Below are 13,574 nucleotides of genomic sequence, written 5' to 3'. Positions count from 1 at the left end.
CGGAGTAGGAAATGATAAGTTGTAGAAGAGAGAAGAAGAAAGGTTCTAGAGAGAAGGAGGAGAAAGTTGAAATCTGAGTTTTGGGAAGAAGGTGCGTGCAGGAAAAGTGGGATGGTTTTCCAGAAATTACTTTTGTTTTCATCCACATCCAAACGGACAAACGTTCCCCTGCCGACACCTGTACCCCCAATACTGACTTCAGAACCTTCTACTGCAACACGTGGCTTTTGATGCATGGATTACTAAGTGGATTTTTAATGCACCGAGTGAGTGACGTGAGTGCATTGATGTAAGCAGCTAGGTGACTCAGCACTGAATTAATGAGACGTGACAACTTCTCACACACATTCACGGTACCCCTACACATATATATTCCATTCCCATAATTTACCGAATTAAAACTAAACACAACAACAAAGAAATGTCAACTCCCCTTACCTCACTACTGGAAAATTGGGATTTACAGACGGCATTTGACCGAAGGCCTAAAGGCCGTCAGTATAGAGGTAATTACCGAAGGCTTATAAGCCGTCGGTAAGGACCTCATTAAGTTAAGTCAGAAATTAGGTTCGTCGTGCCCCAAAATCATTTTCATCAGCCTCGTCGTGTTGTGCGTATCCTCCCTCTCTTCACACGGTTGCCTCCGTTGGTTCACGGTCTGTCACTTTATCGGTGAGTAACCGGCGGTGGTTGGTCACGGTGGTCAGTGGTGCGTCCATCGGTGTTGGTTCACGGTGCGTGGTGGTTTTCGGGAGTCCGGGGCTAGGGTTCGTCCTAGGTTAGTTCTTTCGTTGAGGGGTGGTGGTGTGGAGGTTGAGGGACTTTGTCGGAGGTAAGTTCCACAGAACTTCATTGACACTGTCATGTTCATTTTGGTAAAGCTTAGATAGTGTTGCTGCCTTCATCTACTTTTCATTAACTTCTTAGTATACGGTTGAAGGAACTTGGTTGAGGGCTGCGTTGGAGTGGCCGTTGTGGGGCGTTGCTGTCAAGGCTATCTCGGTTGAGGTAAGTTGTTCGTTTATAAATTGGTTATCAGTTAGAATGTTGTTAAATCTGTATGACTTTGTTGTGGCATCAGTGTATGTGCTTGTTTGATTGAGAAAGATTGATTTGTAATTGGAATGAGGGGCAAGGTATTGGCATGCCAGTTAGAAAGTTTAAATAACCTTTAACCGTAGTATAGGAAAATCAAAGAAAACGAGGAATACAATTAAACATTATTCCTAAGTTTCAATTAATGTAAAAGTTAAACTGTGAGCTGACTCATGTAAGCAAATAACACTATTACTATTACTAATTTTTCATTTATGTTATGTCATTCCCTAACATTGCTTTTAATGTTTCAACAGGAAGAATTTTCTACGAGACTTTCACAGGTTAGATCTGAACATGAGTCAGCTCCTACACCGGATGATGCGAGTAATGCAGAAGACGACATCCGTAGGATGCAGTGCTGGGTCGACATTGTCGGTGGCAAGAAGAAGGGTCGCTTGTACGGTGCAGGACAACTTGCTGCAAACTACACAGCATCGAGAGGAGGTACTCTAAAGCACCAACCTTCTTCTTCCACCACTGCTCCTGAGGAGGTTGTTGTCCGCCTCACGCAAGCACTGGAGCAACGTGACCAGGAGCTCACTGATCTCAGAGCAGAGTTTACAAACTTTAAAGCCCTGGTCATGAGAGTGTTGCCTGAGACCTCACAGGACGTACATCATATCCCTTCGACACAGTCAGGACCGTCCTCGTCATCACCCGTTGCCCCTTAGCAGCCCACATCAGTCCAGCAACCCTCATCAGTTCAACCCACACCAGTCCAGCCATCAATACAAGAGCAGGATGATGAAGATCATTCTGATGAAGACTATGTACATTATTAGTTTGATTTTGTTTTTACTTCTTATAGAAACTGTTGGATATTACAAACATTTGGAATTTAGATCATTTCGATGTTATAAAACTAGATAACTTTGGATGTTAGGACATCAATATGGTTTTATGTTTTAACTATAAAAAACATGTTATATAGATTAATGCATGTTCTATTTCTTAATGGATGCACTATGGATATTGATTAGTGATTGCATCTTTGAGATGCACATTATGCACATCTGTATATACTTGAAAATTGTTATCGAGGTCTGTTTGTGCTTGAAACTGTTATGCAGGTCTGATTGTGTGGTTGGTTTCATAAAAAACAGAGTAATCCGTTATTTTTTCGTGCCACTTACCGAAGGCCTTTGCCCCTCGGTAAACACCAATCTCATGACATTACCGAAGGCTTTTGGCCCTCGATAATTACCGAAGGGCAAAAGCCGTCGGTAATTGTTAGCGACAAGGGATTTACCGACGGCTCGATGTCCGTCGGTAGGCCGTCTGTAAATGGCTTTTTCCGACGGCTTTTGGCTGTTTCCGAGGGATTTTGGCCTTCGGTAATGTCCTTTTTTTTTGTAGTGCCTGGACTCTAGTTTGTTAATGGCTTCTAAATCCTTCCCAGTCTAAGAAGATCTTCCTCTCTTCGTTGGTGTACTCTTCTTCCTTTCTTCCTCGCTTAGCCCCATAGATGAATAATACTCATGTAAATAAAGTTTAACCATGAATGAGAAAATAGAGCATAGAACACAATTGTGAGGGAGAAGTTGAACGTTAGTTTGGAATAGTATTTAAGGTTTGTATGTTAATAGTTCATGTATATAAATATATATATAAAAGTTATAAATACAAACAAATGTTTATTGTTAGGTTTTCAAAGTAAGAAAGTTCATGCTAATATATATTACGGCTAATATTCAAATTTAAAAATATCCCTCAAAGATTGAAACTATTACTCCTCAAAGATATCCTCTCAATCTTGTGAGAAAAAAATGAAAAAGAATATTTTAATCCATAATAGTTATATTAAATATATCGTATTTTGTGAACATTTTTATAAATATTAATTTTTATTAAATAACTATTTTTAATTGATCACTTTCCCTTTCTTATAATAAATATATTATCGTATTAAATACAAATAAATTATAAGTATAGTATTTTAATATCTAGGAAGAGGTTAGCAAAATGGTTTGAAATTAAGACTAATCTTTTGTAACATGGGATGCTAAAATTCAAAACTTAAATTATGAATTATTATTATCTAGAAGCTTGATCATCTGAAAGACAATATCTATAATTTAGTACCATACAAATATTTATAATATAAGTTAAATGAAGAAAAATTAAATTTAACTCAATGTTCATAGGAAAAAATAAATAAATAAATAAATAAATATTTAATATACAAAAAAGCACCAGACTTGAAAGAAAATAAAAGTGAACTTAAAAACGTTGAAGGAATTCACACTAATTTAAATTCAATGGAGGATAATATTTAGGTAAAAAAGAAGAGGCATATTTGTGAAGTTAGAGCTCTCTCACAGCCCGCGGGTTAACCTGCCCACCATATGTTTAAGTCGGATTGAATTTAAAAAAATTGTATTTTTTTATGCGGGTCAGATTTCAACTCGGTTCATTTAAACTCGGTTCATGCGGATTGAACTCGTGGTGGGTCGGGTTAACCCACCAACCCACCTTAAAATTTAATTTTAATTTTATAAAAAAATATCTATTATTTTTGTTTTTGCTTGAAAAAATTATTTAAGTTTCTTATTTTTAAAATTAATTAAACATCAATCTTGGGAATGAAATTTGTTTAGATTTGAATTATAGAAAGTTTATAATTATTTTTATTTAAAAGAAATTGTAACTAAATGAGACAGTGAGCCAACCCGTTTATCCACCAACTCGTGGTGAGTCAGGCCGGATTCCAATTTTTCGGGTGTTACTCCCTCCACCACCACAACTTGCTTCCTCCACCACCCCATTCCCGTTTTACCCTTTTCTTTATTTTTTCATTCCTATTTTACCCTTATTAAAATTTTAGAGTTAATATTATTTAAAATCTCACATGAACATTCATTCTCTTTATCATTCTTCCCTCTTTCTCTTTATTATTTTTCCCAAGTTGTCTCTTACGTTCCACTATCCTTGGGTTGTCTCTCATATTCCACTTCTTCTTCTCTTTTACAGAATTGTGACGTGAGAGTGTGGTGGACTTTGTGTTTAGTAAGATTGAAAGTAGAGAAAACAATTCATCTTCAGCCGTAAGTGTGGTGATGATTCAAGGTGCTGGTTCAGAGGCGTGAGAGGTTCAGAGGTGTGAAGGTGCGTAATAAAACCCTAAAATATAAACCGTATAATCTTTAAACGGATGTCCGTCAACGGATGTCAACATCCGTTTAAAGATTATACGGTTTATATTTTACAGTTTTTTTATATTAATTTTAAAGATATTTAAATAATATAATTTATATTTTTTGATATATTATTTTTGAATAATGGATATAGAGGAAAGATGGAAGATGAGAAACAGATGTGATGGAGTTTGGGTGAGAATCTGAGAGGGTTGGGAGGTGGGTGAGAAAGGGTAGAAAGATAGATTTTAGGGTTAAAGTAAATAATTAGGATTAAAAAGTAAAAAGGTTATTTTTGTAATTATAAAAGGTTAGTTTTGTAATTTAAAAAATATGTAATAAAATTGGGGAGTTGGAGGGAGAAAATGTGGTGGTGGAGGGAGTAACACCCCAATTTTTCTGACTCGCTAATAAATAAGTCGAATTAGATTGACTCACTAAATGACTAACCTTTGGTAGACCGGATCAGGTCGGACCGAATAATCCATTTTGACAACTTTATATGAAGTACACCCAACCAAATTCGACTGAAAATGTTATAAATTTTTCACCTTACAATTTATATCATTCATTTTATCAGTGTTCAAAATTTTAATTTTATAAGAGTTGGAAAATGTGATTACATTTAATAAAAAATTAAAACTTATAAAATAAATGGTTATCTGTATTTTTTACCCTTTCGGATCTTTTAATATTTTGTTTTCTCTCTTCACTAAATTATTAACAGGTTTTTATTTTTTATTTTTTATTTTTTGTTTTTTATTTGTCTATACTGGAAGAAGAACCCGTCAACTGCATAGACTCGCAGTGATATTTCGCTAACAAAGACAGTGCATGTTCCTTACTCCAGGCTTCGCAGCAATTCCAACCAAACAGTGATGATAAGTCTTTGCCACTTCACTCACTTCTATTCTCACCCTACAATGGCTAACACCACCTTCTTAAAACTCTTCTTCCTCCTCCTACTACACTTCTCCACACGCCTCCAAGCCTACACCTCAGAGGAAGTTTTCACCATCAATTGCGGCACCACCGGAAACTCCTCCGACGGTCAAAGAACCTGGACCGGCGACATCGACACAAAGTACTTATCTTCCCAAGACTCCACCGTTTCAGACAAGGCCTCAACACAATCTCCTTCAACCAATCAAGTCCCCTTCTCCACTGCACGATTGTCCCGTTCCCAATTCAATTACTCCTTCCCTGTCTCCCCAGGTACCAAATTCCTTCGCCTCTTCTTCTACCCTACAGACTACCCTTCATTTCCCCGCACCCACGCATCCTTCTCCGTTCAATCCAACAAATTTATTCTCCTCAACGATTTCAACGCCTCTCTTAACGCCGATGCTCAAGCCACGGACACTATCTTCAAGGAATACGTCGTCAACGTCAACGACGGTGAGAGGCTTATCCTTACCTTCACTCCCTCCCATCCAAACTCTTACGCTTTCATCAATGGAATCGAGGTACTTTCCATGCCAACCGATTTATATTACACACCAGCAAATGACACAGGCTTCACGTTCATCGAAAGTAGCACGCTGTACAGCGTTGGAACCAGCTCTGCTCTTCAGACTGAGTATAGAATCAAAGCCGGAGGACAAGAAATCTCGCCATATAACGACAGCGGTTTGTTCAGGGATTGGGCTGCCGAAGAACCGTACTTTATCAAACTCAATCCAAAGAATGATGATATACCAGCTAACACGGATGGGAAAATGAGCATAACCGTGAATCCCGATTACTTGGCACCAAAGGAACTGTTCAGAACAGCGCGTAACATGGGCACAAACGCCACTCTGAACAGGATGAGCAACCTCACTTGGGAGTTCCCCGTTGATTGTGGCTTCACTTACGTTATCAGACTCCACTTTTGCGAGCTTGATCCCAATATTAATGGCATCGGTGACAGGAAGTTTTACATTTACATTGCGAGTCAGGTGGCTGATGATCGTGCAGATGTAATGAAATGGAGTCAGCAACAAAAGGGTCTACCTGTGCATAGAAACTACGGCGTTCTTATTCCCAAGAATGGTGCTCAGAAAAAGTTTAATCTCTCGCTTCGAATGCACCCTTACGAAAGCAGTGTGGATTCGAGTTACCAAGGTGCCTTCCTGAACGGTCTTGAGATCTTCAAAATCAGCGAAGCCGGCTCAAACAACCTTGCCGGATCCAACCCGGATCCGGTTAAGACTTCATACGACAGTAGTTCCGGTCAAAACGGAAAGACAAGCAGCAGAAGACGAACGATTATAATTGTCGTCGTATGTGACGTCGTTCTGATTTCTCTTGGCGTAGTCGCACTTTTAGTATACAAGAGAACCACTTATACTAAAAGCAAGGATAACGAATCCAAGTCAACTACCACGAAGAATTCCTCCCTTCCGACAGATCTCTGCCGTCGCTTCTCCCTCGACGAGATGAGAGCAGCCACCCAAAACTTCGACGAAGTCTTGATTGTCGGCACCGGGGGATTCGGCCAGGTGTACAAGGGCTATATCGACGAGGGCTCCGTTCCCGTAGCCATCAAGCGCCTTAAACCGGATTCGCAGCAAGGGGTTCGCGAGTTCCTGAACGAAATTAAGATGCTTTCACAACTTCGCCACCTCAATCTCGTGACCCTCATCGGATACTGCAACGATAATAAGGAAATGATCTTGGTGTACGATTTCATGACACGTGGCAACCTCCGTGACCATTTATACAACACGGACAACCCAGCAATCTCGTGGAAGCAGCGGTTGCAGATCTGCATCGGCGCGGCGCGTGGACTTGATTATCTTCAGACAGGCGCGAAGCACACTATCATCCACCGAGACGTGAAAAGCACGAACATCCTGTTGGATGATAAGTGGGTGGCCAAGGTTTCGGACTTTGGACTTTCCAGGCTTGGACCCATTGGAACTTCGAAGGGTCACGTCAGCACCGACGTGAGGGGAAGCTTCGGATATTTGGATCCTGAGTATTATAAACGATATCGTTTGACGGAGAAGTCTGACGTGTACTCTTTCGGAGTTGTACTTTTTGAGATACTGTGTGGTCGTCCCCCTTTGATTCACAGTGCGGAGAAGCAACAGGTGTCTCTCTCTAATTGGGTAAGACATTGTTACGAAAGTGGAATGATAGCAGAGATTGTTGAGCCGACGTTGAAGAAGGAGATTGCAGCAGAATGCTTGAAGAAGTTTTGTGAAATTGGGATGAGTTGTTTGGTGGAAGATGGGTCGCTGAGGCCGTCCATGGAGGATGTGGCTGGGATGTTGGAGTTTACGCTGCAGCTACAAGAAAGTGCAGAGCAACGTGAAGACGTGGCTAATGTTGTGATTGTTAACTGAGTAGTGTGAAGGGGTCAAGGTTTATTTTTCCTTTCTAAAATATCAGAAAACAAAGAATAAAAACTGTCATCGGAAACAATTCCATGGAAATGGCTCGAAAGGCATCGATATAGTTTCTTTAAATTTGTAAATTTTTTTAAATAAAAAATTAATTATATTTTTAAAGGATTATAATTCTGTACAAATTTAAAACCTTTTAAATTTGAGATATTTCAAAGTTTAGATTTAGTCCTTTAGAAAAAAGAAAACCATCTTACACTAAAGATTATTATTATTTTTGTTAGCTTTTGGTTTTCCTAATTTTAAAACCTAACACCTTTTAAATGATATTGATGAAGTTTCATAAAGGTAAAAAAGAAGTTAAGAAATAAGAACCAATAGTAATTCAAGGTATTTTCATTTTGTATTTTAATTAGTGTGAATATATATTAAAATCTTAAGTAGTAATAAAATCTATTAAATCGTGTACACATCATACTCACATGTTATTTAATGATCTTTCTATTTCTTTTTATTAAGAATTAGACTTTGTATCTATCTTATTTAAGCATCATTTGATGCTAACAAGTTTTAAGACTTAATAGAAACATAATTTATTAAACAATTAGTTAAATTGTCCATTTCAAAATTATTCTAAAAAGCATATGAGTACATTCAATTTATTCTTTTTATAAAGAATAATTTTAAAAAGACATAGTAAACAAGTGCAAATATAAATAATGTAAAAATATCTAAGATTCTCAACTTTAAAAGAAAGAAAAGTAGATAAAAAATCCTAAAATTTAGTTATAACTATTCCAGCGGTCTAGTGACATGATAAAAGCTGAAAATAGAAGAAAGAAAAAAGTATCCTTTTATATCATATAAAACAAAATACATTCACTTTACAATCTATTTAAATAATATAATAATACTACTATCGAAAAAACAGTTTAGCCGATGGATAAGAATGACAAATTACGGAATTAAAACGCAATTAAACCCCGAGCGAGTGGATGTCTAAGAAAGCATCTACAACCGCTTTCGGTTCCCACGACAAGATGAACAGAGTTAAAACGTAATTAATATCACAACGATTACTGTTGAGTGGTTAAAATTTATATTAATGATCATTAAGAGATAAATTAATTGGTTAGATTCCTTTAAACTTTATAAACAGGAGTTTACTGGACTTTTGACTTTTTTTATTGAATTATAAAAGATCTACAGAGATAAATTCTGACTTAAGCGTCAGAGTGTCTTCTACAGGTCACCTCTTAATATTCTGGAACAAGGACACTCGGTATACAAGACTTTATAACTACAAGATCTATCGGTTTATTGGAGCATGGAACAAGGAGAACGTTCAGTACAGATTCAACACAGGTGATTGTCCTCGTCCCCTTTCAACAGAAACACAGTTTTTTATATTGATTCAAATCTACCTCATGTAATAAAAGGTGCCATATAATAAAAGATATAGTGACAATTTTTTAAATAAAAAAACTTTTTTCAGACTTATTTTATATATAATAGGTATAAAAAGAAATTTGGTGACAAATTTATAGCAATAAATAATAATTTTCTAAATCGAGCTTAAATGGTACAGAAACCTTGATATTTTATTTTCTTAAATTTGAAATGAATATATTAAACCAATTAGTCACTATAATTAGTTTAAATGTTAATTTTTTTAATCAAATCCTTCCTTCTTCTCTGTCATGGGATTTTTCATGCAGCTCTTATGTTATCTGTAGCTATCTTTCATCATCGTTGTTCTCTCTACAACATTCACATCCTTCATCCTCGTCGTCAGTGATGGCTGTGGTTGCGTCATTGTCAGTAGTGGTAGCCTCTTGTTTGGTGACTGTCTTATGTTTTGGTTTAGTTTGGTGATTCTCATGGTTGTCTTCGGTTTGGTGTGGTTCCTTTCACATTGTTGCTCTCGTAAGACTCATTCGTTGGTTCTTGAGGGTTTTGCTAAAACATATTGTAGGTAAGGTTCCTTTCATGGTGGTTGTTTGGTGTGTTTTTTTTTCTTCCAAATGTCACAAGTTTATCTTTATTCTTGCACTTTTTTTTCCTATGCTTCTTTTCTTTTATTTTGTTGGTCCTTTAAATTTTTAGAGTAAAATAATGTTGTTTTAATCCCTATAAAAAAGTTATTTTCTTTTTAACTATAACCTCAAAAGGGTTTGTTGTTTTACTAGTTAGATGCATGACAAAAACCATTAAGTTATAATAAAGCATTTTGTAGAATGTAATGAATACTCAGATAATATAATTTACCTTCAACATAATGGAATCAACCGAAGGAATTGCTTGAAACATATCTCCTCTAACATATTTGATGTTCTCAGTTCTTTATAAGTCAGCAACAATATATGGCAGATCCAATACAGTGCACTTGAGATGTGGGAATGACTTATAAATAACCTTAGCCATAGTCTCTTTTCCCACTCTAACATCAATGAAGGACTTTGATGCCTTAAACACCCCTCGCACATCTTAATGACTACTCTAGAAATCCATTTATTCTCACTAGCCATGACATTGTTGAAAATGTAGTCGAATTTAGGATTACACCAAGCAAAATCCCAAAATGTCATCCCATTTTTAGTACGAAATGGTTTAAGGTCTTCATTTTATAACTCCAAAGATTATGAATCTCGCCTTATAACTTTATTATTTGTATATAAGTTATATGTGAATTTAATTTTTCATTAGATTTAAAGTGGTTAATTGATTTATGCTTGATTTTGGGATGAACTGATCACTTATCCGGTTTAACTAGCTGAGGCTTAGCAAAAGTTAATCATAAGTTGTGGTCCAATTAGTTTTCCTATGTTTTTCTTGATGATATAGGCCAGAGATGTGTAGTTGGAATAAAGTCTTATTCGTAATGCAGGTAAGTCGCGGTCACTGACATGTTTCATTTTGGACAATAGGAAAAATAATAGTCTCTGGGTACCGGGATGGGCCTAGAGTACCATAAAGAGCACTCTCATGACTTGATCACTTGAAACTGTAGACTTAAAGGAAGATCTGATACAAGAGACAAGGGATTTGTGAAATCAGACACCAACAAGGTTTTAAATTCTATAATCACTCATTTGATAACTTAAATTGATTTCTAGATTAAAGTGACAACACTCTCGACCTCCACACTCCCAATTTTTACACAAAAAAAAAGTCTCATATCAGATTAAATTGATCATAACATTGTTCTTTTTGCCAAATCCTTATGAATACAACATTTGTTTACTACAATCAACATACATGTTGATATACTTCTTGTGTTGCAATCATACGCGGAACAAAACACACAAAAGGGACAAGTAAATGTGGTCTTTTCTTGATCCTCAAGGTTCACCACTATTTGATTATAACCGGAATAACCATCTAGAAAACAATAGTAGGTTTGCCCTACTAACCTTTCCAACATTTGCTCCATGAAGGGAAGTAATCCTTCTAGGTGGGTTGATTAAGTTTCCTATAATCAATAAACATCCGCCATCTGGTGACTGTCTTAGTTGGTATCAACTCATTCTTGTCATTTTTAATGACAATTATCCCTCATTCTTAGGCACAACATGCACAGGATTAACCCAACCACTGTTTGATATATGGTAAATCATCCCTAACTCAAGCAACTTCAACACCTCTTTTCTCACCACTTTTTTCATGACACAATTCAATCTTCTTTGTGCATGTGATATGGGTTTGAAATCCTTTTCCAGCATGATCTTATGCATGTAATAGGTTAGGCTTATTACCTTCAAATCATATATGTCAACCTAATGCTCCTTGATTTTCCTTAAGAACCTTTATAGGCTTATGCTCATCAACTCTAGAAAGAGAACTACTGATGATGACCAACTTCTTTGAATCTTCCTCCAAAAACACATACTTGAGATGATCAGGCAACAATTTGAACTCCATTTTTCCTTGATTATTCGAATGTGCTTTTTCCAACTTCTCTACTTGAACATCAGTAAAAGATACCTCTTTCAACTTCTCCAAATGATGTGTAGTCTCCTCAATTTTGGATAGGTAGTTGATGTGTCATTCTTGTGGGTTTAACTTTCATATCACCTATCTTTTTCAACATGGAAAGAGGCATCAAATTGATACTTGCACCCAAATCAATCAATGCCTTTCCGATAGGTAGTTTCCCAATGGTGCTTGGAATAGGGAAACTAACAAGGTCTATAAATTTGGTGGAAAAAGTTTTAAGAAGATTACACTACAATTCCCCTGCACTTCAATAGTCTCTTCCTTATTATATTTCCTTTTCTTTGTGAGCAAATGCTTCATAAATCTTTCATATGAAGGCATTTGTTTAAGAGCGTAAGCGAAGGGAATGTTAATCTCTAATTTCTTGAAGATAGACATAAACCTTGAGAATTGCTTCACCTTTTCTTTTCGAGAACTAATCTTTGGATAAGGTAAATGCTTGTTAACTTGCCTTCCCTTCCTTATCTCATCCTCATCTTTCTTTGACATTTCTTCCTCAACATTTACATCAATCTCAGATTTATCATAACTTACCTCTTCCTTCTCTTTTTCATGTGCTCTAAGACACCCTCCTAACACCTTACGACTCCTTGTAGTGATAGCTCTACAATGGTCTTAAGGATTAGGTTCAGTGTTAGCTCCAAAGGTGTTCACATGCGTATCTTCCAACTTCTTGGCCAATTGGCCAATTTTTACCTCAAGGTTACGAAGGGAAGATTTTGTGCTTTTTTAGTTAGACAAGGACATTTACATAAATTGATTTAAAGTTTTCTTAAGTTTAAATGTCATGTCAGATAAAGAGGGTTGTTGTTGAAATGGTGGTTTGCTAAATGAGATCTCCAACCTTGGTTGTAATTACCATAATTCTCTTGGCAGCCTTGGTTACCCATATAATTCACCTCCTCTTGAGCATTGGGTTGCACAACACATTGTCCATTTGTATCCTCACCACCACACAACAGCCTTGCACAAGTGGTTGATGTTGATCCTTAGATACATTCTGAATCTCTTTAGGTAATTGAGAGAGTTTCAAGTTGCTGAGTCATGACTTTATTCTGAGCCAACAAAGCATCTTGAGATTGAAGCTCAAACATACCCTTCTTCTGAGGCTAAGTTCTCTCATTTTGTAACTGTAGATTTTATAAGAGGAACGTCAAGAGAAAACTAAGTAGTAAATGCACAAATATTTTTATATTGGTTCACTCTAACTGAGCTACGTCCAATCACCTCTAACCTTAAAACTTTTACTATAATCTTCAACAAGATTACAACTGAGTATTCTCACTACTCCTAGTACCCTAGGCATTCTTGGCATCCCCTTATATGCTGCCTAGTTTAGTTTCACCACTTCTTGGTTGTACAATATTCTTCACCACTCTTGGTATCCCTAGTCAGCGAAGAATTCCTATTACCCTAGACTAGTTGAGTTTCACTAACTCGTGGTATCCACTAGACAATCCTGGTATCACTTTGATATGCTGCCTAGTTATCCTTATTAACTCGCTTGAGTTATACAACAAATGTTTTAGTTCTCTTCATAATTGCAATCAATTGATAACTTACAAGTCGTTAGACGATTACTCTCGCAGAGAGGATATATGTTCGATATAATACAGTCTACAAAGTAGATAAATGTTTCTTTATTTTCCCTTTTCTCTCTACTTAAAGATCATAAGCTAATATTACAATGATGCTTCAGAGTGTTTATTGACTTTAGTTTTTCTCTTCTCAAATATTCTCTTTAAGCTTGAACTTTTCTATCCTTTTCTCTAAACGTTTTTTCTTCTCTTCGTAGGATGATATTTTTGTTGTAAGCTATCATCCTGATTCTTACTTTGAATCATTTTCTATTTAAAGGGCTCTTCAAAAGACATCTGTTAGACTGAGATCTTATCTTGAATCTTATGTCTTCTCTGTCTTGTCATGTGAAACAACCGTTGGTTAAAGTCAACTTGTTAGAGCATGTTTGCTTTTCTAGTACTTTGATACAAGTAGGTTGTACTCTTTTTCTAGC

At 36.5% G+C, this 13,574-nt stretch overlaps 1 pseudogene; it reads left to right on the top strand.

The window, feature by feature from the left end:
* Window positions 1–4,766: 4,766 nt before the first annotated feature.
* On the top strand, window positions 4,767–7,729 carry LOC124831373 (receptor-like protein kinase FERONIA pseudogene; annotated as a pseudogene).
* The last annotated feature ends 5,845 nt before the right edge of the window (window positions 7,730–13,574 follow it).

Source organism: Vigna umbellata, chromosome 4, assembly GCF_029865625.1.
Source record: "Vigna umbellata cultivar VRB3 chromosome 4, Vumbellata_1.0, whole genome shotgun sequence".
Classification (NCBI taxonomy): Eukaryota; Viridiplantae; Streptophyta; class Magnoliopsida; order Fabales; family Fabaceae; genus Vigna; species Vigna umbellata.
The sequence above is the reverse complement of the archived record's forward strand: the minus strand, read 5'-3'. Positions and strand labels throughout refer to the sequence as shown.